Source organism: Falco punctatus (assembly GCF_963210335.1).
Source record: "Falco punctatus genome assembly, chromosome: Z".
Taxonomy (NCBI): Eukaryota; Metazoa; Chordata; class Aves; order Falconiformes; family Falconidae; genus Falco; species Falco punctatus.
In genome coordinates this window covers 8,560,252-8,582,718 of record NC_137586.1, presented here as the reverse complement: position 1 = coordinate 8,582,718, position 22,467 = coordinate 8,560,252, and the positions used below count along the sequence as shown (strand labels likewise).

At 41.9% G+C, this 22,467-nt stretch overlaps 1 long non-coding RNA gene across 1 annotated transcript in view; it reads left to right on the top strand.

Annotated features, from left to right (window-relative positions):
* The first annotated feature begins 6,031 nt into the window (after window positions 1–6,031).
* Window positions 6,032–22,467, top strand: part of LOC308056285 — a 32,011-nt gene continuing 15,575 nt past the window's right edge. The window contains exons 1-2 of the long non-coding RNA XR_013924766.1: window positions 6,032–8,839; window positions 8,878–22,467. The exon at window positions 8,878–22,467 is cut by the window's right edge and continues 15,575 nt beyond it. This is a non-coding gene — a long non-coding RNA (uncharacterized lncRNA). The remainder of the gene's footprint in view (window positions 8,840–8,877) is intronic.

The following is a 22,467-nucleotide window of genomic DNA, read 5'->3' as shown; positions in this document are numbered from 1 at the left end:
CTTAGTGGATGAGGGAAAGGGTGTGGATATTGCCTGCCTAGACTTCAGTAAAGCCTTTGATGCCGTCTCCCACAGCATCTCCTGGAGAAACTGGCTGCTCATGGCTTGGATGGGAGTACTTTGTGCTGGGTAAATTCGGCTGGGTCGCCGAGCCCAAAAAGTGGTGGTGAATGAAGTTACATCCAGTTGGTGACCAGTTACAGGTGGTGTTCCCCAGGGCTCAGTGTTGGGGCCAGTACTGTTTAATGTCTTTATTCATGATCTGGACAAGGGGATCAGTTTTCTGATGACACCAAGCTAAGGGACAGTGTTGGTCTGCTTGAGGGCAGGAAGGCTCTGCAAAGGGATCTGGGCAGCCTGGACCGATGGGCTGAGACCACTGTATGAGGTTCAACCAGGCTCAGTGCTGGGTCCTGCCCGTGGGTCACAAAAACCCCACGCAGTGCTACGGGCTGGGGGAAGAGTGGCTGGAAATCTGCCTGAGGAAAAAGACTTTGGGATGTTCATTGACAGCTGGCTGAACATGAGCCAGTTTTGCAAGAAGGTGGCCAAGAAGGCCAGCAGAATCCTGGCTTGTATCCAAAGCAGTGTGACCAGCAGTACAAGAGGAGAGATAGTTCCTTTGTACGGGGCACTGATGAGGCTGCACCTCAAATACCATGTTTAGTTTTGGGACCTTCATTGCAAGAGGAATGCTGAGATGCTGGAGTGTGTCCGGAGAAGGGCAGCGAGGCAGTGAGGTGAAGGGTCTGGAGCACAAGTCTTATGAGGAACTGGGGGTGTTCAGCCTGGAGAGGAGGAGGCTGAGAGAGGACCTTGTCGCTCTCTGCAACTGCCTGACAGGAGAGTGTAGGCAGGTGAATACTGGTCTCTTCTCCCAAGTAGCAAGTGATAGGGCAAAAGGAAACAGCCTCAAGTTGCTCCAAGAGAGGTTTAGATTGGGTATTAGGAAAAAAGTTCTTCACCAAAAGGGTTGTCAAGCATTGGAATAGGCTGGCCAGGGAAGTGGTTGAGTCACCACCCCTGGAGGTATCTAAATATGTGTAGATGTGGTGCTTAGGGACATGGTTTACTGGTGAAATGGGCAGTGTGAGGTTTATGGTTGGACTCAGTGTTCTTAAAGGTCTTTTCCAACCTAAATGATTCTATGAATCATGAAAACTGTTACAGGCAGAAAGGAAAATGGCCCTGAATTTTCAATGTTTCTCATGGTGTTGGACCTAGAGGGGAAGAAATTTTATGATCAGGAAAGAGATTCAGATTTTCACTAAGCATTAGAAACACATCTTAATTAAGCAGTTACTAGAGACGTAGCAGTGTTTGCAGAGCACTTGTGCATTTAAGTCATGCAAGCACACTTGTACCTGTCCATATAAAGCATGATGGTGGTGTATTTTCCTTTTCTGCACAAATCTTAATAATACATACACAAGAATAATATCTATCTCTATCTATTGAAATGCACGCTGGCTGGGCGTCTCTGTTTATACATGTTTACACATATATTTATACTGGGGTTGGCACGGGAAGATTCAGTTCCTAACTTCAGAAATGCTCTGAAGTGCTTAAAGCAGGCATCTCACTGGATAGAGAACTCAGCTTCTGCTAGCGGGAGAAAAGGGCTCATCTTTTTTTATGCCTCTTCAGTTTTGAGTGATGCTCAGGAGAAAGATGCAACAAGTTAGATTATAATCTCCCTCCCACCAGGCAAACCCAGAGCAGACAGACCAAAGCCAGTCACTTCATTCCCAGTGTACAGCAGCCGAGCCAAGAGCAGACCCTTGCCACACAAAGTTTGATGAGAGCTTGCCACCACAGAGCTTCTGGAATAAGAGATTACAGTCATATGACTTAAAGTCTGAAAGTTTCTGACATTTAATATCAGTAATTAAGAGTTCATATTGGTGGCTGAATCAATAACCCCTTGCAGTTATTGATCAGAAACTGCCACCCTGCCAATCACAGAGCACAAATGACCTTATGAAAGCTGATCTTTGCTTCTAGCGCTGTCCCTGTACCACCTTCTTATGGCCTACGTGCCTCAGAAGTGCTTAAAAAGATGTGCAGATGCTGTCATCAAGATTTGCTCTGACAGGGGTCTTCTGGGACACTCAGCAGTGGCTGGTTGCTGCAGCTCACTCGGGTATGGAAAAATCTTCAAAGGTCCAAAAGGCAGGACCACTGGAGAGGCACTCCTTCCCCCACAGACCGACCCGCCTCTCAATCTGCCACCTCTCCGCTGCCAACCCAGAGCAGCTGTCCCCTCTCCCTTAACTGAGACAGCACAATCCTTTCTCTCTGACATGTAAACCAGAAAGTTCTTGAAGCACCCTTTACAGCCCAGAAAACTTCACGCACCGTAGAATGAATCTGCTCTGCCATCCCTCCCTGCTGATCCCACCATGGAGGCATCATCGGGCTCCTCCATGCACTGGGCTCTAGCACTATGCTACGGCCTGTGAATGGGAGACACTTACTTAGGTGTGCAAAAGGCACTTAGCTGAAGAAATGACCCATTGAACAGTACAGATGGGTATCAGGGTAATTTTTTTCATCATTGGATCTCTAATGTTTTACACAGGCAAGGCTTTAGGTTTTATTTCCCATCTGAGATGCAGGAGTGGCTGTAAAGTTACTATCTACAATAGTTTAAAAAGTAGTATACTACTACTACTACTACTACTACTACTGCTTCTACTACTACTACTACTACACAACAATAACAATAATAACAATAATAACAATAACAATAATAGCAGTAATAACAATAACAATAACAACAACAACAACAACAACAATAATAATATTAACTGCCAATTAATATAGTATCACAATATAATATTTTACAAAAGTAGTCTTCTTTCCAAAGAAAACATTGACTTTTCATTCACCAAGAATAATTCACTGGAACAACCCCTCTATCCCAACTATTATATCAACAAACATAAATACATTAGTTTACAAATTTTTCTCTTGGACCATGTCTGCCATGGTTAGCTGTGTTCAGAGAGTCTTTTGCCTTAGCATGTAGAACCATTATGTTGCAATGGGAAATTTAGTTCAACCAGACAATTGAAAGGGAATGAACACATGAAACATCCCTTAAACCCTGTAAAACTTGTGACTCCCATGAAACACCCAGGGAACATTCTGAATCAAAATTTTTCAGCTTTTTATTTTAAAAAAGCTGTAAAACTTTTTCAGAAAACAAAACCAAAAAAACCAAACCAAACCCACAAAACCTAGCATATAATCAATTTCTATTACCAGCTTCAGTATTATTAAAGGGATCCCACCACCTCTGCCATTTTTTTCACTATCACCTGCCAAATGGCTCCTTGTTAATTAGTGGGAAGTTTTAAAAGATTCACAAGCCAATGTTCAGAGTCTTTCCACTGCTAAATAATATGCTTTATCTTCTCTGCCTTATGCCATACCCATGAGTGGCGTGTGACAGTGTTTCACATCCTCCTTCACACAATGCATCTCTACTGCCTGGTTTAACACCTGCCCCTGAAGGAGAATTAATAGTTACTTAACTTTTTGGACTAACAATGGATAAGTATTTTTAGACTTGGAGCTATCTACAGATCTCGATTTTAGTCTTCAGAGATATTAATGTCACATAAGGGCTTATATGTTAAAATAAAATTTGATTAAACTTTAAATTAAGAAATATCTGCAGAAGCGGGCATCTGTGCAAAGCAGGAGAGAGGCGTGCACAAGGAACAACACTGGTTATCTTTTGTTCTTTTGAAACAGCTCTTCTCCGAGCTGAATCTTCTGAGATGGGACCTGTAAACAGTTCACCTCCTTCAGCAGGGACCTGGGGGAAGCAGGAGCCGGAGGGTGCTGTAAGTCTGCTCCATCAGCTAATGAAAATTGCCCTGTTGATGTACAGATCAAGTTGGGTATGTTACTGGCTGAGTGCAGCAAGACTTAGCTATGGATGAGGAAAAGTCACTGTGTGTGTCTCCACTGTACGCTGCCCAATCCAGCCCAGTCATCATGTTTATCCTAATTCAGCGCTATGTTTCACCTTCCCTTGGCAGAGTGTGTGACGTGTGGCAGAAGCACCTAGCAGAGAGGACAGGCTGATAATGCTTTGAAAGCCTGTTTCATAGGAAACACTTTGCTGGCACTTTGACTAGCTGACCTTTAAAGGTCCCTTCCAACCCAAACTGTTCTATCATCCTGTGAGCTCATCAGTCTAAACCAGAACCTTGACGTTTGCTATCAGATACAGTCAAGCTAGCGAGCACTGTCCACATGGGGAAAAGGAGGTGTAAGTTGTCACTCACCTGAAGGCTGTTCCACTGTAACACGTTTTAAATATGAAAGGCTGAACTTACAGTTTAGACCTGGGACCTGGACAGAGCCAGCCAAACATAATGATTTTGCCATTTCTGTATATATACAGTTATTTAGATAAAATCCCTGTCCACACAATAACTTAATAAATACAGACAGGGGCTACAAAGTACAGTTTCCATTTTTCTCAATGATTTTCTCAGTCCCTAAGGTACAGAATATTTCCATCATTGACACCAGGCATCCTACCTATCTCCTTTTACCCTATGCTAGTGCATGCTTCCGGGAAGGAAAAGAAATTGCTTCAAATCACTTCAAAAAGACTGAAGATTGAAAAGTTAGTTACTGTATTCCTGTGTGAACACTTTATTTTCTGAACTTTTGGAAAAAAGAGGCCTTTCTCTAGCATGAGAATTTGTCAAATGCTTTGAGGTTGTCTATTGCACGTGACTTACATGTGAAAGAGACACTCAGCTGTTTAGTATCCCCAGAACCTAGACATTTTGGGCCAAATCTAGAAACACATACAGGCATTCAGTGACCCTTTATAGTAGCAAACTGGATGCTTCCTTGTAAGTCCTACAGGACAGGCCCAGACCTGTTATTGGTGCTGGCTATTACTTCCTTAGAAATGAACTGGCCCACAATGATATCTATGTGCTTTAGTAAGGTCTCTCAACCAAACCATGCCATTTGCATGGTTTCCCTTGCAAAGAAATTAGAAAGGATTCCCAAACAGGAGGAGCTTTCACCAAGCCTCACTGGAACAGGAGGAAACACTCAGGATGAAAACAATGATCCAGACTGTGAGAGGGCCATAAATATTGTCCATGCTAAACCTTTCACTGTCATATGCTCCTTGCTGCCATTACCTGTGCTAAGGAAATGTAGCCAGTATGTGTGTGCCTTTCCTTCTGCTGTGAATATACCTTGATTTTTTTGTGTAAACACACCCTCAGCTGTTCTGCTTCTCAGCACCCCATCTGCAGAGATGGAGATGACAACACTTCCCCATCTCAGGAAGCCTGATAGTGGAGGTCTTCGTGATTTCAACAGATGGTGCCTTGGAATTTAGGTGAGGAAATCAGCTGGTAATCTGGATTTAGAGAGCTACACACACTTCAATTCATGCATCACATTGGGACAAACCTCCTGGTGCCTGTTCCTCAGGTTGGGAGCTTGCCCAGGGGAGGGCTGTGTAGATACTTCATTTCACACAGTGGCTATTTCAATTTTAGTCTCTTTCCTGCACAGGGACAAATGGATTAATTTTACAAATAATGGCAGAATGTGTCTAAGGCAAGACAATTTAGATGGATAGATTTTGGCTGATGTTTAAGAACTGTAATAAATAATCTCCTCCTCACCCACGCCTCCCCCAGAAATCTACATACCTTTGTGCATATTTTATAACAAACCCTAATAAAGAAATAATCCAAAATGGCACCTGTTAAAAAAAAGAATAACCCCAAAATGTAGGTTATTGAAATATGAGTGTAATATAGAAAAGATAGCAGTGCTGATATTAATGACCTATCTGTCTCCTGGTGCACTTAAAAAAGTCTCTCAAGTATTTTATTTTATTTTTTATTAGAAACTGTATCATTAGCTCTAAAAGATCTTACTGGGAAGGGTGGGGAGAAAGATCTGACTTTAAAAGCCAAATTCAGGTAGACGGTTGTTTTTTCCTCTTACTTAAAAAAAAAAAAAAAATAAAAATAAAAAATCATAAACATTTTTTTCCCTCTGGCTGGAATATTAGGACAGTATATTAAATTTCTGCCCCCAATTCTGCAAAAGGAAGACCCAGCTACATTTACATAATAATGTCTCTACTATGCTTTTGACAGATGGGTTTCATCGACACAGACATACTGTTAGGGTCCTAGCAATAGATTAAAAAAACAACAACAATACAGTGTAAAGTAATAAAAGTGTATTGTAATGTACATCATAACTTTTGGCCAAGGTTAAATATCCAGTTGGTGTATGAAAGTCATATTCTATTAGACAAAATAGATGTCATGCTGCAAAGCATTAAGGATGAGTTGACTAAGTTATTTGTTATTATTTATATTACATTATATTTTCCTTGATTCTATTTATGCAGCAGGTAAAAAAAGAGAAATCCTTCAGTCTCCCTTACTCACCTACACTGCTGCACGACATTGTAACTGACAGTGAGTAGAGCCACAAGATTCATCTGCTGTAATTGCAGCCCTCCCATGTAGATACACCTCAGCAAGCTGCAAGCTCTTACTCTGTTAGCAAGGCAGCCACAGCCGTGCTGAGCTCACTGAGCTACAACATGGAGTGCCAGGACAGCTCTGTCCACACTGCTCCAGTCACCTCTGCACCAAGAGCTGGTTCCTGCTCTGCCCTGCTTATAATTTCAGAGGCCAGAAGGGATTCCATGCTGTAGCTCAAGAGCTGAGCTGCCACAAGGTCCCAGCTGTCCCCACTCCTTGCTGTCTGCCCTAAGCTTCACAGAATAAACTGCTTTGTAATATAGGGACTCTTGGAAGCAATATGCAGGTGAATTTATCGGGGAGGTATGTGCAGTCCTACCCCAGGTGTACCATCCATTGCAGTGCTCACTCTGGGTCAATTTACAGGCGGGTCCTGTGCATTGTCCCCTCCTCAGAGCACTTCTGCAGCTGCCTCCAGTCCTCAGGAGATTCTCCAAAAGACTGAAGAGAAAAGGGAGCAGCATGTATCTTATTTTTATTGTTGTTGGTTCTTTCCCTTTCCCTCCCTGCTCCAAGCTCCAGCAAATTTGTGCCTTTCTTCAGTAATGGCTTTGTGCAGCTTCACGATAACAGTCATCCACCAAAGAGACAGAGCAGTTTTCTCTGCACGTCTCCCTGAAAGGTACTCTTGGTTGCAAGAGCTTCACAGCCTCTCTTTAATGTCAAGTTATATGGTTTTGGGGGCTTTCCCAATTCCATCAATCCCCCTGACGGCATAGACACTTTGAGTGGAGTGGTGAGGACAGAGCTGATAAACTGCAGCCTCCTCCGGTACTGGACTCTGTCCAACAAGACAATAATGCTCTCCCCAGGAAGTGGTTTATGCTCTGTATAAAAACATTTTCCCACCAGGAGGTGGTAGCCAAGATGCACATGGGGATGCATCAGGTGAGGCTGACTTCCCTGGTGACACCATCTTTCCTTCCTTTATGGAGCCAAGGCAATGGCATCCTTGTGTTGTTCCTCCTGTTGTCATGACAACATGCAGTCAGAGGGTCTCATCCTGCCTTGGAGAAGCTGTCGTGACACTCAACACAGCCCAAAAGAGTAGGAAGAACTGTAGTGGAAATCACTAAGAGAAGCCGTTCACTAGACAGCAAGGATGAAGGGAAGGAAATGTAACATCTAACAGTTTGGGAAGTGAATGTTCAAAAAGCGATCAGATGCCCCTGCTCTCTGCCACTCTAGGTTTCCATCACCATTGGGCTAAACACAGTATGGCACAGGTAAAGGCAGTGTCATGAGAAGTGGCTCACAACCAAAGGCATTAGATTTGTGCTGGAAGAAAGGAAACGGATCTCCTTGCTCTGCACAGAGGAGTCAGGGATGGACTCAGTCCACTGTCCTGTTCACACTTCATGTCTGCAGAAGAGTGAGGAAATGAATCCCAGATCATCATAAGGCACAACAGGTGTATTGCTTTTATTCCACTTCCTATGAACTCTAGAAATAAGCCCTGGAACAGTAAGAAATTAAGTATTATCTGGGCAGTCTGGTGTTGGGCTTTCCTCTTTTGGTCATGACAGACAGAGGGACTGTTAGGCATCCCTCCAGTAAAACAAGTCAGTGGGTTGGATAGGCACACAATGAGGTAGAGGCAGTATGTTTTATTTTCCCTCCTTTGCCTTGTGTTATACAGAGGTCACACAACCTCTTGACTCTTTCTAGCCTCAAATTCTATGCTGCCATAGCACCAGGATCACGTCAGAGTGACAACAACTTTTTATACTTCCCATTCTGGAAGAAGGCCCTTTTCCTGACATCACATTACTGAACTTGACTCCTGGTACTCAATAGCAAACACACATGCACACAGAACTGCGTTTTGCAATGGGCTAACATAGCACTAACCCAAATTACTCTTTATTTATGAGTAGAAGGATATTTCATATACCAAAATGACGGGGGTTTTTTGTTTGTTTTTATTTCTTAATCACATTCTGAAGAGGTCATATGTGAAACACAGCTGCGAGAAGAGTATATTTTTCTGCTTTTTATCAGCCTTCCTCCTCATTTATTCTTATAAGATTATACAGCTATCTGCTTTTAATTTCCTATTTAAAGCATATCTCCAACTTGTAAATATATTTTTTTTTTCTGGTTCAAGTCAAGTTTTAGTCTTCAGTTAATGAGTAAAATGCATTGAACACCAATGCCCTGTTACAGGGTTGTTGATAAAGTGAAATCTAATTATATTCTGGTCTTTGCACTTGCTGTAGATGTTTAGAACTTGTTTATACTCAGGGTCTCAATTCAAGGCAAACTAACACATCATGTTTGTGTTTTGAGAACCTGCATCAACTTTCACCCCCTGAAGAATTTATTAGTGCTCTATAGCATCTGTCTGCACAGGGCTGCAAATGGGGAAGAAGAGGGAGGAGGCCATTTTTGTGATGTGTTCAGTTTAACCAGGGAAAACTAAGTCCAGGCATCTGAAAATAGGGAAAATGTAAAATAAACCCACTTCCATGAAAGATCTATGACACTAGGATAAGCACCAGGGAATGATCCAGACATTCTGATTAATGCATGTCTCAAACTTGCAGGTAAATGTCTGATAGTTACAGGTAGTTCTTCTTTCCAACAAGAGATGGAAAGAAATTCAGCGATGTCTAAGTACTCATTGCTTACCCAAGAAAGAAAACAGGTTTTGTTTCAGTATCTAAACTCTGACATGCAGTGGGTAAAAAGAGTCATCCATGCAGATAAGAAGATCCTCAGATGCTGCTGCAGGGCTAACTCAATTGCTTTCCTCCTGTGATAGCTAAAATTGGTACCTCCTGTGCAAAAGCCATGGTAAACAAATAGCAGTATCATTCCAAATGCACTGTCATCATCATCATCATCATCATCATCATCATCATCATCATTGAAGGCCTCCTCCTGGTCACTGTAAGATGAAGGCCTGACCTTAAAAATGGCACCCCTGGCTCGGGCCAAATGTGACCGTTTTTGTCCCTGCCATCTGTCTATTCATCTTGGTGACAGGCAGCCCTGGCTCTGCTCACTGCCCATCCACTATGAATAGACAAGTGCCTGCAAATGAGCTTCACTTAAATGGAGGGAACTGATACCAGCCTCGGGAAAATATTTCACACATCACAGCAGGGAAGGGCCGTTGCTTTTGTTCAGAGTTGGGGTTTATTTTTGGCTATGCTTATAAGAAAAGAAATTGTCCTCCTTGGGGTTAATGCAGAAGTGAGTTCATAGTTTCTATGGGCAACTAGTTAAGGGGCATTATAAAGGTTTCAGGGATGTGGTGCAAGCCAGAGAGGCAGTGTGGGGCAAGGATTTGACATACTAGTGAGAAAAGCAAATGAGTGTTTTTTCTGGGGTAAATACCCAGAAGTAAGACCTTAGGGAAGGTAATAAGTCTTTGGAAGGCATCTGGGATTTGTTCTGAAAATTGTCTGATTAAACCATATTCCCACACAGTCAGTAAAACCTCTGAATTTTGCTCCCACAAAAATTCTTGCCTCTTGGGAATTAATGAAAACTTAGAGACTAGCAATCACAGAGAGAAAATAAAGACCAGTTATTAAGATGCGAAAAGACCTGAAAAGGACTCTGTTCTGCTGTAAGTATGTTTTATAAATCTAGACAAAATAACTCAACCTTTCTACACCAAACTCTCACAAGTAGAGACCTATGAAATGGGTGTAATAACACTTATTTACCTTTCTAGAGCTTGGAAAGGGCACACAAACAAGAAGAATCTAATATAGAAGCATCACTTTTCTACTGACATCACTGTCTTACTATGCTGGGTCACTTTAATAATAGGGTGTGTGGTTCAGGCCCCAGATTTCCCCACAAGCTCACACAGGTTTCTATTTCTACCAGGACTGCAGTTGGACATCATGTGTCATTTGACCATCCCACACTGATCCTGTCAGTCTTTTCTTTCCCTGACTTACAGAGCAGTGTTGTTGTGATGTTCCCTGGAAAATGTATCTGGTGGAGGAGACAGGAAAAAAAAAGCAAATCTTAGTCAGGATGCAGACAGCATGTTTTGGGTGGTGTATGAGGCAACGAGGGGGAAAAACACTAGTGGGACAGGAATGGGAGAGGAGAGAAGGCTGCATTGCAAAGAGCAAACTGGAGAACTGACAAAGTTAGCAGTGGGTCCTGGGCAGGAGTGGGGAGGATGGCTCACACAAGAGTGTCATTGTGTGCTGCTTGGCTGCTTCTCCAGATGGAGAAGATGTTCCAGGAGGCACAGCAGGTTTCTGGCCAAGAAAGGAACAATATTCAAACCTCATCATTACTAAACTGCTATTTAATCTTTTTCCACAGACTTCTGGCATTGGGCTGTTGCATGACTGCCTAGCGTGCTAGGAAGAAAATCAGGACTGCATTTTGGGATGAAGGTACACTTCCTCAACTGCATTGTGCAGCCCCATGCAGGGACTCAGATCACTTCTTTTCTTTGGGTTTTTCTGGTGGAGGGTAAGTTTGGATGGTCATCATGTGAGAGGGATGGACTGGGAAAAATTGCATGCTTTATATGAAAATACAGGGCACAAGAAAGAGCTGAAGTATATGATTAAAATGAGAACACAGATTCTGTAGCCCTGGGCAGTTCCAGTGAAAACATTTATTTCACTGGTCTGGTCTGGTTACAATTTACCAAGGTGAGATGCCAGTTCTTGCCTGAATTTGAAGCTATCCTCCCTTTTGAAGAGTTAATGTTGCCCACCACTAATCAGAGCCACAGTGTGTAGCACCTTGAGGTATTTGTTGGGCAGCTGGGTTGTCACAGAAAATATGACATTCTTTTAGGAACAGCCCAAATTCATGCATACAGCTGCCGTTCATGCAGCTCAGGGACACTCCCAGGTGAACACTGTTTTGGGGCTCCTATTTTTCAGGAAGTGAAGCTCTCTCCTTTCTTTGCCTAGATCCCATCATGAGACTTTTCCACCACAACATGGTCAAGGATTCTTTCTCATAGCAGTAGTCTGGTGGGACAGAACTTGTTACTATATACAGAAAAGAGGAAAGGCACGTACATTGGTGTTTAATAGCTGAAACACTGGCTTGAGAGTCTCCATGTGGTGACTGCATCTAGAGGTCTGGAATGATAGATAATATCCCCTGATACCATTTGTGTGACTCTACTGCCCATTTGAGGCTTTGGATATGTGTGTCCAGGAAACTACAAATTTTAGAATGCAGATCCAGGGAGGGATCGCCACAAAGGTGTAAATCCAGGTCTAGAATTCAGAAAGAAATGGAAACAACACCTTAGCAAGGAACTGAGGTCTTGCTGCAAACCAGTGTACAGCATTTTAGCATGGCACATTACCTAGATTTAGGTGTCAGCTTGTCACTGTGGGACCTTGTGCTGCCTTTCTGTTGTGACTAATGAGCCTGTATAGCCAAGTGGGCTCCTTGCACGTCTACTGGAGAGGAAAGAGAAAGGTGATCTTAGAGTTTATGGGGTTGAATAAAGCCCTTGAGCACACAGCCTCACTTTTTCCTCCTGTTGCTGCTACAGATTTCATTTTACCTTATAAAGAAAACAACAGCAAAGAGGTGAAATTCATTCATGTCTCTGGGTTACATGGATGGGATAATGGCAAAACTTTGACAGATTGCACCAGAGGTAAGCAAGGCTTTGGTGCAGGCAAGAGATCTCAGGGGTGGAGTTCTAGTCTTGGTATGCATGACCTAAACAAGTTAAAGACCATCTTCCTCCTGTATGACTAGACATCTGTTGTCTCTACTGATGAAGTAGAAAAGAAGGGTTTCAAATCAAAGCTGATCTCCAGAAATGTGTGTACTTGGCTCAGGCATCATCTTTGTGATGGGGGGTTTACCTCTGAGATCCCAATTCAAATAACAGTAAGGGGGGTGGCGGGTGGGGGAGGTCCATTTTAGTGAGGGAAACACACAGTTTAGAACTTTTTAAGTAGCATTGTAGATATATGCTGCCAAAAGGGGTTGTGTTTGGTTGTTTTTTTTTCTTTGGTTTTTTTTTTTTTTTTCTTTCTGCCTGTATAAAAAATGACTCTGGATGCAACAAGAACAAGGTGTTCTAATTAAATAGATTTGTTTACATCTTGTAGCATGAAAAACTAATTCAGTCTGTTACACTGTAGGTTCTTGCATTCTCTCTCACTTAATGTAAAATTACCCATTTTAAGTAGTGTTTTATTTAAGAGAATTTAAAAAGTAGCCTTGATTAAAGAAAAACTGATTCAAGTTCCAAAGTGTTTGTTTCTAAAATAAAGGTTTCACTTCAGGGTGCAAGATGATGGGAGGGGGAGAGCAGGAGCTGTACTATATCTATCACAATATTTCCTTCCTGTTTTATTACATTGCAAAGGTCCCTACCTTTACTAGTCATGAGAACTCATAGCCTGTGGCTAGAACACATTTTATTAAGTGAAGGTTAAAGTCAGGGCCAAAACAGATCCACTGTAATATGCTTACAAACATAATATCCTGACCCAGACCTGTGCCACAGCATCAGCTCCAAAACAGAAGCAAAGACAACGCTTCCTGATTGTAATTGTGTTCCTACCAGTGTAAAGACTTCTGCAAGTTCTCTACCCAGACAAAGCTGGAGCATCCTTAAAGGTGCCACAACATGAATTAATCGGAGGATAAGCACTGCAGCTACTATGGGATCCAGCTGCAAAAACAAAGAAATGAGAACAAATCTCAGCAACTTATAGAACAGACCTGGCTATCAGCTGATCTTTTGTAGGTTTATAGAGCAAGGCTGGATGAAGCTGCTGCAGGGAAGAATAATATCCCAATGAATTTATTTCTCAGGTTTCCAAGTGTTATCCACAACGAGATAAACAGGAATTTTTACTGCCGTTTAGACAAACTTCAGTTCAGGGACAGGGGACTTAGATGACCTGCCACAGACAGAAGCAGAAGCCAAGTGTCCAGTCCACCCCTGAATCAGAAAGACAGCAATGCACATAAATCAAGCAGCAACTTTCTGTATCTTATAGTTCCATCTATGGGGGTTATAAGTGAAAATGATGGACTGCTTGAAACAGGGTAAATATTGGATTGGTCACTGTTCTCTAAGAGAAATCCCCCCTGTCCTTTCCTGGGACCACCAAGTGCTACTGTAGAGATACAAGGAAGCTCAGGACCCTCAGTAAGTAACTGTTGCACTTCATTCATGTAACCTTTTATTCCTGGTGCTGTTCATGGCCGCTGTAGATGGCTGTGTTCACCCTGAAACTGGGCTTGGGAACTGGTGGCCACAGAGTGACTTGGGCAGTTCTTGGTTACAGGCAGAGGACTGCCTCAGTGCATAACCCCAGTTGTTGGAGGTGCAGAGTCCTTATGACATACATAGGGACACATCCATTGGAAGACAAGAAAATTGAGAACAGAGCCTATAGATGGCTAGGTATAAATATGATCTAGTACTGAAGGAAAACCTGTGTCACATTCTTCTCTGTAGAATGAGTGATCAAAGCCATTTTTAACATAATAAGTGCATTAATCTATATCCAAGGAAAAAAAAAAAAAGTTTAAAAACAAGTTTCTTCTAAATCCTGATGCCTAAATGAACTTAAACTGTGCTAACTTCCAAAGTTCTTTTTTTTTTTTTTTTTTTTTTTTGAGGGGTAAGAAAATTGTTTTTGCAAGTTCTCACTCTGCTCCAGCTCTCTGGCAGCCAGAGTTTCAGGAGATGTGGGGATGCTAAGCAGCTTGGGCTTATGCCTCCCTGGCAGCTGGAGCTGTAGAGAGGCTGCAAGCCGGGTGGGAGCTGGGTGCTCAGCCCCTGGCCCCCTGCCTGCTGCAAGGCTCCTGCTTTTGTCAATTGTCGACAGGCACTGAAAGTTAAATTGACAAGAACCTTCAGGGGAGGGGGTGGGGAGGATAAAAGGAAGAGCCAGGAAAAATCACTGCCATCTCTCCAAATCCAAAAAAGAATAAAACTTTAAAAAAAAAAAAAAAAAAAAAAAAAAAAAAGGAAAAAAGCCTCAAATTTGTCACTGACATTGAAAATTTCCACAGAAATTTTGTTTGGATGGAGAAAGGATGTTCCACCAGGAAATCGTTCCAATGGGCAAGAGAAGGAAATGAATCATGCAAAACTCTCCCAGGCTCCTGATGGTCTCAGTGAAAGGTGTCCATCGCCTTTCAGGATAACGATCAGCACTTCCCAAGAGACACTTAGCACCTTCTGAGGATTTTGCCTTAAGCCTGGTGTAAGAGGAACACAGAGGGTAAGAGCTCCAGGGAAGAGTAATTTTCACCTTTCTGGTGCTTACAGCATGATAAAAAACTTTCCTCCGTGCTTTTGAATTAATTCCTCAAAAGTTCCAATGCCTGCACACCCATTTGTTTCCTCATTGTTTTTATTAAACAAGAAAGGCGAGCTTTATTACTGCGCAAATGAAAGCATCACCAGAAGATAGATACTTCCCAGATTCTTATTAATCTCTAAGACTTATGAGGCTGCCTAAGTTCCACAGAAATTAACATACTCTACAGATTTCTTCCAGCAAGTCACTAAGTCCTTGCTACCCTATCTGGAGAGAGAAGGGAAGCCAAAAAAGCAAAACCAAAGGAGAATAAATCTGCATTATTAGGAGGCTGTTGCAACTCAAAACGTGCGTGTGCTGGCATGTCTTTTTTCTGTAGATATAGGGCAAGGATCTGTGTTATGGTGCATCATCTACAGCACCATTATAGTAATTTACCATAGATGGTGGTTGTATAGATTGAACTGTGTGCCACAAAGTAGAGGTCATAATCATAATTAAAGTGCAGTTTGATTTGCAATTCAAAATAATTTAAGACTAATCTCTAAACTGCGACTGTGCAAATTAATACGGTAGGGCATTGAATTTATTCTTGTCCCTACTTTTCAGTGTAAGATTACCCATGCCTAACTGCAGGCACATTTAATGCCTGTATTTTTGCAGCATTTAATATTCCTAGCAGAGACCAAGGTCCCATAGCAGCAGCTATTACACATGAGACAGACCGTACCCCAAACATAACAGTCAAGAAAAAACCCAGAGGCATAGCAGATAGGTGAAAGGACTTAATCATCCAGGTCAGTGGCTGAATACCCAATTGAATACTTGAACCAGAGCATTCAACCTGTAACACCTTAAAAAAAAGAGTAAGAGAAAAAGAGAGAGAGAAGCATAAAGAGCACACCAGGTCCTATCCTAAGCCAGGAATAACATACAATTAGGGCAGAAGAGGCTTATGCCACTGGCAATATTCTGAGTATCTTCTGCTCTGTTCTAGTGGCAAATTCCACAGTTTGCTGCTGCAGTTTCTTGTGGTGCTCCAGTTAGCTAGATAAGGATGTTGTGTAATGCTGGGAAGGTCTGTGTACTTTCTTTTTTTTTTTTTTTTTTTTTTTTTTTTTCATTTGAAGTAGATATTTTGATAATTCTTTTGATGTAAGTGTCTAGAACAAGGTTTCCTGAGACAAGAGGAGACTGAAGTATATGTCCCTCATGGTACTCATGTGCCTGTGCTCCCCAGTTACTAGGTTTCTGTTGACACTTCAATTCCCATAAGTTCTCACCCACTCTGCTGACTTACCTATGCATTACATATTTATTGAAAGTCAATAATGGTTAGTCAGTGAATGTGAAAGAGAGAATGGGAAAATTAAAGAGTGCTGATTGTTGAATATCATGGGATGTTCCTGGCATACCAGCAAAACCTCACTGAGTCATGTAAGGTGCATCTGGACTCTTAGGAACTGTGAATTGGCATAGACAGCTTTGTTACTGATGCTGATCACCAGTGGATTTAGTTTCATGGTCAAAATACTACGACTTAACCACATGATGCCTAAACTTCAGTAATGGATTTTTTTGCCACATGAGCTTACTTAATGGCAAATGAAAGCAGCCTTGTACAGAAACTTAAGCTCCACTGTGCAGGTAGTTTCCTAAAGGTCTTTTGCAGTGCCACATGTATTGCAATGGACTTTGCATAACCAATGGGAGGCATTTCCTGGCCTGAAAGGAGACCTCATGGGCAAAAACCCCAGGAAAAATAAACTTATCTTGTCACAAAGAAGGGTTCCTTGCATTTTAAGTAATTAATTGGTAATGAAAACAAAATTGAGCAAGCTTGAAGACTGCAACAAATAGGAAGAAATATTAAATGAAGGCTTGCTGTCTGTGGTCACCTGCTAAAGCTTGTGACTGGGTGGAACGAGGTAGCTCAGGTTAGCAGCCACAGACTCTAAGGTATGCCTGATAGGAGTAGGGGCATGGAAAGGAAAAAAAAACCTGTGACCTAACATCATCGAAGAACAGCATACAGCATACTATCAGGAAAGGACAGGAGGGCTTGAGCACCCCTGAGGTAGCGTGAAAATCATGCCTTGCCTGTTCACGATCTATATGATTGTTTATTTGTAGCAGATGCTGAGATATTTCACCACATCATGTAGTTTTTGGTAATAAAGTCATACCGACAATAAAGTCACACACTATGTGACTTGTGACATAGTGTGTCATTCTTTCCTCCTTCAAGTGTCATGGTAGGCTCGAATATCTATCTGAATATTGGTTGTGCAGACTCCCTCACACACCTCAGGTACGTACTGACCTGTGTGCACATGTTTTTCTACCGTCATCTTCCCTGGCTGGCGAGTAGCAGAAGACCACAACCGACGAGCATAAAGTTCAGTTGCCTTCTACTTGCCCCAGATCAGGAGAGCACATAGACAGTTATAAGGATGAACTGATCTGCAGCAATTTAGAATCAGGTAAACCTACAACTTCAGAGCTAATCTGATCTTTCAGCTGAAAACCTTAATTCCTGTAACTAATTTAAACTTCTTCCTGAAGAAATCAGACTCAATTGTTTTGTGGTCCCCTGTTTTGTGCGTTGTGATTTGGTGGGGGTTTTGTTGTGTGTGTTTTTCTCCTTTCTCCCTCTCCTCCCCACACTCTGGTTTTGGGTTGCTGAGGTTAGCATTTCAGTGTTCCTTCTTTAACAAAAATTTCCAATGTATACACGTTGTGCTCCTCATTTATGCTTCCCCACTACCCAATTAACGTCACACTAAATTATATACCTGCAACAGATTTAATTCCAGACCACTGAGCTGTCGCTTTTAACCCTCTGCATGTACCTCTACAATATTTATGAGAAAGCTGTACTTACTTTAACAAGTAATGAGAGATTTCTATAGGTTTTTAACAATTCAGTTTGTTATAAGAAAGAATATATTCCTCCATTGAAATCTGTGGGATGGTTCCAAATCCATAGAGAAGGATTTTGACATCTATTCAATTCTCAAGGTTTTAGAATAGTTTTCCAAATCCCTATTATGCTGCTATGGAATGAAAATGGATGGATCTATGGCTAGAGTTAAGCAGAGATCTGGGCTCATTTCCAAGCTCCATTGAACTCTTCTCAGATGACCTTGAGCAAAGCACTTCAGATGTGGTCCAGAGTGTTTATTTCAGTGTCCAAATGGGGCTTTGAATGAACTCAAAACCTTAAATTCCAGGAAGCTGTTTTAAGGGATTGTCTAAGCCTAGAGCCACACAAATCTCACTGCAGATTTCCATGGTGCCTGAACTCAGAAAGTACAGGACAATCACAAGCTGCCTGGCCTGAGGCATTAGAATGCAGTCATCAGGCTCATCACCTACGTAGACTTCATCAAACAATTTCTAAACATGAAAAGCCTCTCACCACTCCATTATTCAAGGTACAACTTGAAATGTAGTTATTGTCCATATCAAGGATAAAAAAAACAAACAAACCAAAAACCCCAGAACACCACAACAAAACCAGGCCCTCAGCTAATTGATACAGACTGGTTTGTGCCTGTATTTTCTGCAGAGGTCTGGTTGTGGCCATCATCACTTGGAATGAAACCTAGAGGGTTCAACATCATCCTGCTTTTAAGAACTGGGCCTGTGAATGGGCTGACCTCTCAATAACATTTTCGATATCTTGGAGACAGACCTTTCACCTCCCTCCAGGTAGGACCAAACTATTGCATACTTGGTCTGATGAATGCGGCACTAGGTCCCAGTGCAAGAAGTGAGCCATTTCTACAATGCAGGTGTATCCTGTGGTAGTTGGTAGGTGACTCTTGAACAGTTCCCACAGAGCCTCTGACATGAGAATCAGGACCTCTCCCTGCTCAAAGACCAGCATAGAATCAATGAAATTGATTTTTGGCCATTATGATGTGAAAGTGAGTACTATGAGTCTTGCTTTTAAACTTTATAGCTACATCTCCAAAGATATTGCTATATGATGATTTCAAAAGGAAGTAGGAGGTTAAATACCTTTTTGGTATTTACTGCTCTGTCTCAGTTTCTTTCATGTAAAATGGAAACAGATGCACTTTCACTATCTTCTATGGCTGTTGAAATGAAAAAAATGAGACACTTTGAAGAAATCAAATACCATACTTTTGAGAACATAAGCAACTTACATAGATAAACACTGTTTGGTTTTGACACCACCAATTTTCAAAGGACTTTTTCTGCGAGGTGACACAGTTTACCTCATTAGGCAAGAATGAGCATTTTCGGTTCTCATACAATCTTTTGAATACTTTCTGCCACTACCTTGTTTCATGCATGTGCTGCTTCCTGCAAATTTTTAGTATTTATTTGGTGGTTACAGTCTTTCAGCTTAACCAGACTTATCTGTAGTTGATGATCAATCCTTTGTATCTTCTTCATTTAATAGGAAATATATATATATATCTCCTGGTATTTCTTAAAGAAAACAAACAAACCCCAAAACCAAAAGCATTGACAAGCATTTTCAACAAGACAAAGTCCACACAGCAACTGTGAAGAGCTGAAAATTACATTTGCTCATCTCCTATGCCAGATCAGTCAAAGCAGATCTGATTCAGATGCTATTGTTCAAGCTCAGCAGGATTTCTAAGTGTTGGCATGGTAGTAAGGGTACCCAAATCCTCAGCCGGGTCTGGCCAGTACTGTCAGCCAGGTGGAGTAAATGAGCCACCATTGCTACATGTTCTGTAGGTATCTCTCAATACTTCTGTTACTTAGTCATCGTTGATAGGGAAACAGAGCAATCTATGTTTTGAAGATTTGATTGGTGTTTCATGGCCATTCAGAATGACAAAGCAAATCTCCATGTATGTGAAACTGCTGTTTTTTCAAGGAAGCCCAGGAACAGTTCCTGATTTTTTTATAATTCCTGCAATTCGTCAGAGTTCTGGGTAGAAGAAAGCAGTATGGTCATCTACCCTTTCCAACAAAGGGCAGATGAAAGCATAAGAAGGCTCAAAAAGTACAAAGGTCCTGTAGTTTTTATTTAATTTATCCTGATTAGGAATCAAAAGTTAGTGGTGTGATTTGGCTCAGGGATTAAGACATCTAATTTTAGATGTCTGCATGTGAGACAAATGCCCAAATTCCCATTACAGAGAGTAGAGGTCTAGTCAATACACTTAGTGGTTTAGAAAAAGTGGTTTAGAAAAAGATGAAGCAAATGTCTATATCTGGTCAACCAATAGCTCTCCAAGCTTAGACACCTAGCTCATATGTAAACACCTAAATTTAGATATATAGTGGCTTGAGTCAATTGCCTGAAAATAGAAGTCTGACAACACTTGAAGTGTCCTTGCTTTTTGGAGACATCATGGAATCATAGAATCCATTAGGATGGAAAAGACTTTAAGATCAAGCCCAACCATTAACCCAGGACTTACAAGTCCACCACTAAACCCTGTTCCTAAGCACCATATTAAGCATTTTTAAAACACCACTCCCATAGATGGTGATTCCAGCACCTCCCTGGGCAGCCTGTTCCGATGCTTGACCACCCTTTTGGTGAAGAAATTTTTCCTAATATTCAGTCTAAACCTCCACTGGCACAAATTGAGGCCATTTTCTCACCCACACAGCTGACCCATGTGGTGCAGGACTTTAGGGAGATGCCTACTTTTTTGCATCAGCCGCTGGAAGCCAGATGTCATGCACTAGTACATTTTCAAGTGACACTAATTGCCCTCTTGTGGTCTACTGAAAAAGTTCCACAGCCACTAAGCTTAGCCTAGATGAGTCCCAGGACTTTCAACTGCCCATGCACAAGTATCTAGTGCCACTTGAGATGTTCTAGGCTATCTGATACAGCTAAAATGTCTGGCAGATATGGCATGGAATCAAAGGGATGCTACACCCAGAAGCTAGACATCTGTCTGGATAGCCCAGGGCCTATATTAAAGCAACTGAATTGAGCTCTAAGTGTTAAGCTCATTGCCTGAGGCTTGTTTTCATAGCCAGTAGAGAGAAATACAGAGAGAAGTTCATCCCTTTCTCTGATAAAGGTCAAAAGCAGGTCAGAAGAATTGCCCTCCAGATTTCTCTCAGCTGAGGGTGAAGGGAGCCCAGTATGGCTAGTCTCTGCTTTCAGTTTGGGAGACAGAGTTCATAAAAGTGCAGGTTGCATGGGAGTCCATGTAGCATCCTAAGCAGCAAGGACCCATCAGTCTTCTAACAAAATGCTCAGATATACCATATGCATTTATACTGTCACTATATGCCTTTCAAACTCTATTACCGACAACTGACTGAAGAGACTGACACACGATGTATATTACAAACATCCATATTGGGATGGAATCCCTGGCAACTGTGCCCATCAGTATAAAACAAACCACCATATCTTGCAGTCCTGAATAAGATCCAGTGCGTAGATTGCATATGACAAATTTGCAGACAGCTTGTTTATGACCAACAGGCCATTTTTTTCCTGTGTTTGCTTTACAAGTTAATGTGGTTATACTACATGGAGCTTTTCTCCCAGAATGATCCCAAAGCATTTTGTAAATTGAAAAGATGCAAAAGAACTGGGGTAGGGGCAGGAGGAGGAAGAAAAAAAAAAAAATGTTTCACCTCTGCTGAGAAAACAAAAACCTTTTTTCTGAGTTAGGAGTCTGGCAGTTAAAATTGCTAAAGGGCATTGGTAACAGATATCATCTGTGAGTAACATCAAAAGATTAGTTCTTCTCAGATACAATGTGGGATCTTTTATTAATATGATGTGGTACAGACTGGAGAGTAGGACCAGAGGCATTTGAGGAATTTCACTTCCCCTTTGATTTCCCCTTAAGCACAGGGTCTGATTCTTACTGCACCTTTGAACCAGTTCAGCTGGTGGGGAGTGGCGGGGGGGGGGGGGGGGGGGGGGGAGAGGGAAGGAAAGGCCCAGAAAACCTTTCACACTTGCTGTTAAAGCCATCTGCAGAAGGAATCATAGGACTTAAGCAGTTGATTGGAATGGGATGTGTTATTTGTCATTTACATGAAGGTTTCACTACACAGATTCACTAGTAGACATCCTCTAGGGCTGTGGCTGAGCATGTTTTAGTCCATGTCATAGATGGTTCCCTAAATTTCACCTGCCTTGTTACCAATTTTTACAGGTACTGAGTTCAATGAATTCTTAGAGTCAGCAGATTCCCTTTTCTCTGAGGTTTCAGTGGTCTGTATGTTGGTATTACTGCACCAAGGGCTCTTACCGCTGCTCTCCGAACTGAGATAATCACGGAGTTCATTAAAGCCACACACTGTGTTAGGCATGCTCTTTCAGATTCAACAAATGAAGCAAGAAGACCTCTTTCTGCAATAAATATAACAAGGGGTTAGAGATCTAAAGTCCCAAGAGGTGGGTACATGAGAGGCAAAAGGGGGAAGCTGACTGGCCCAGGGGATTCCTTTACCACAAACCCAGGTTGTGCGTGCAGCCCATGTGGCTGGAGGCTGGACAAAATCAAACTGGATCCAAAGCAAAATCAAAACCACAGTTTAGAGCTTATAGGAGATGCAGACAAGGTTTTAGAAAGAAACAGAACACTTCAGATACAGTCACCGCCTGCAGGAAAGTGAGGTTTCCTGCTCCTTTTTCTTTTACAATGCTTCCACTGCAGGATACCGGG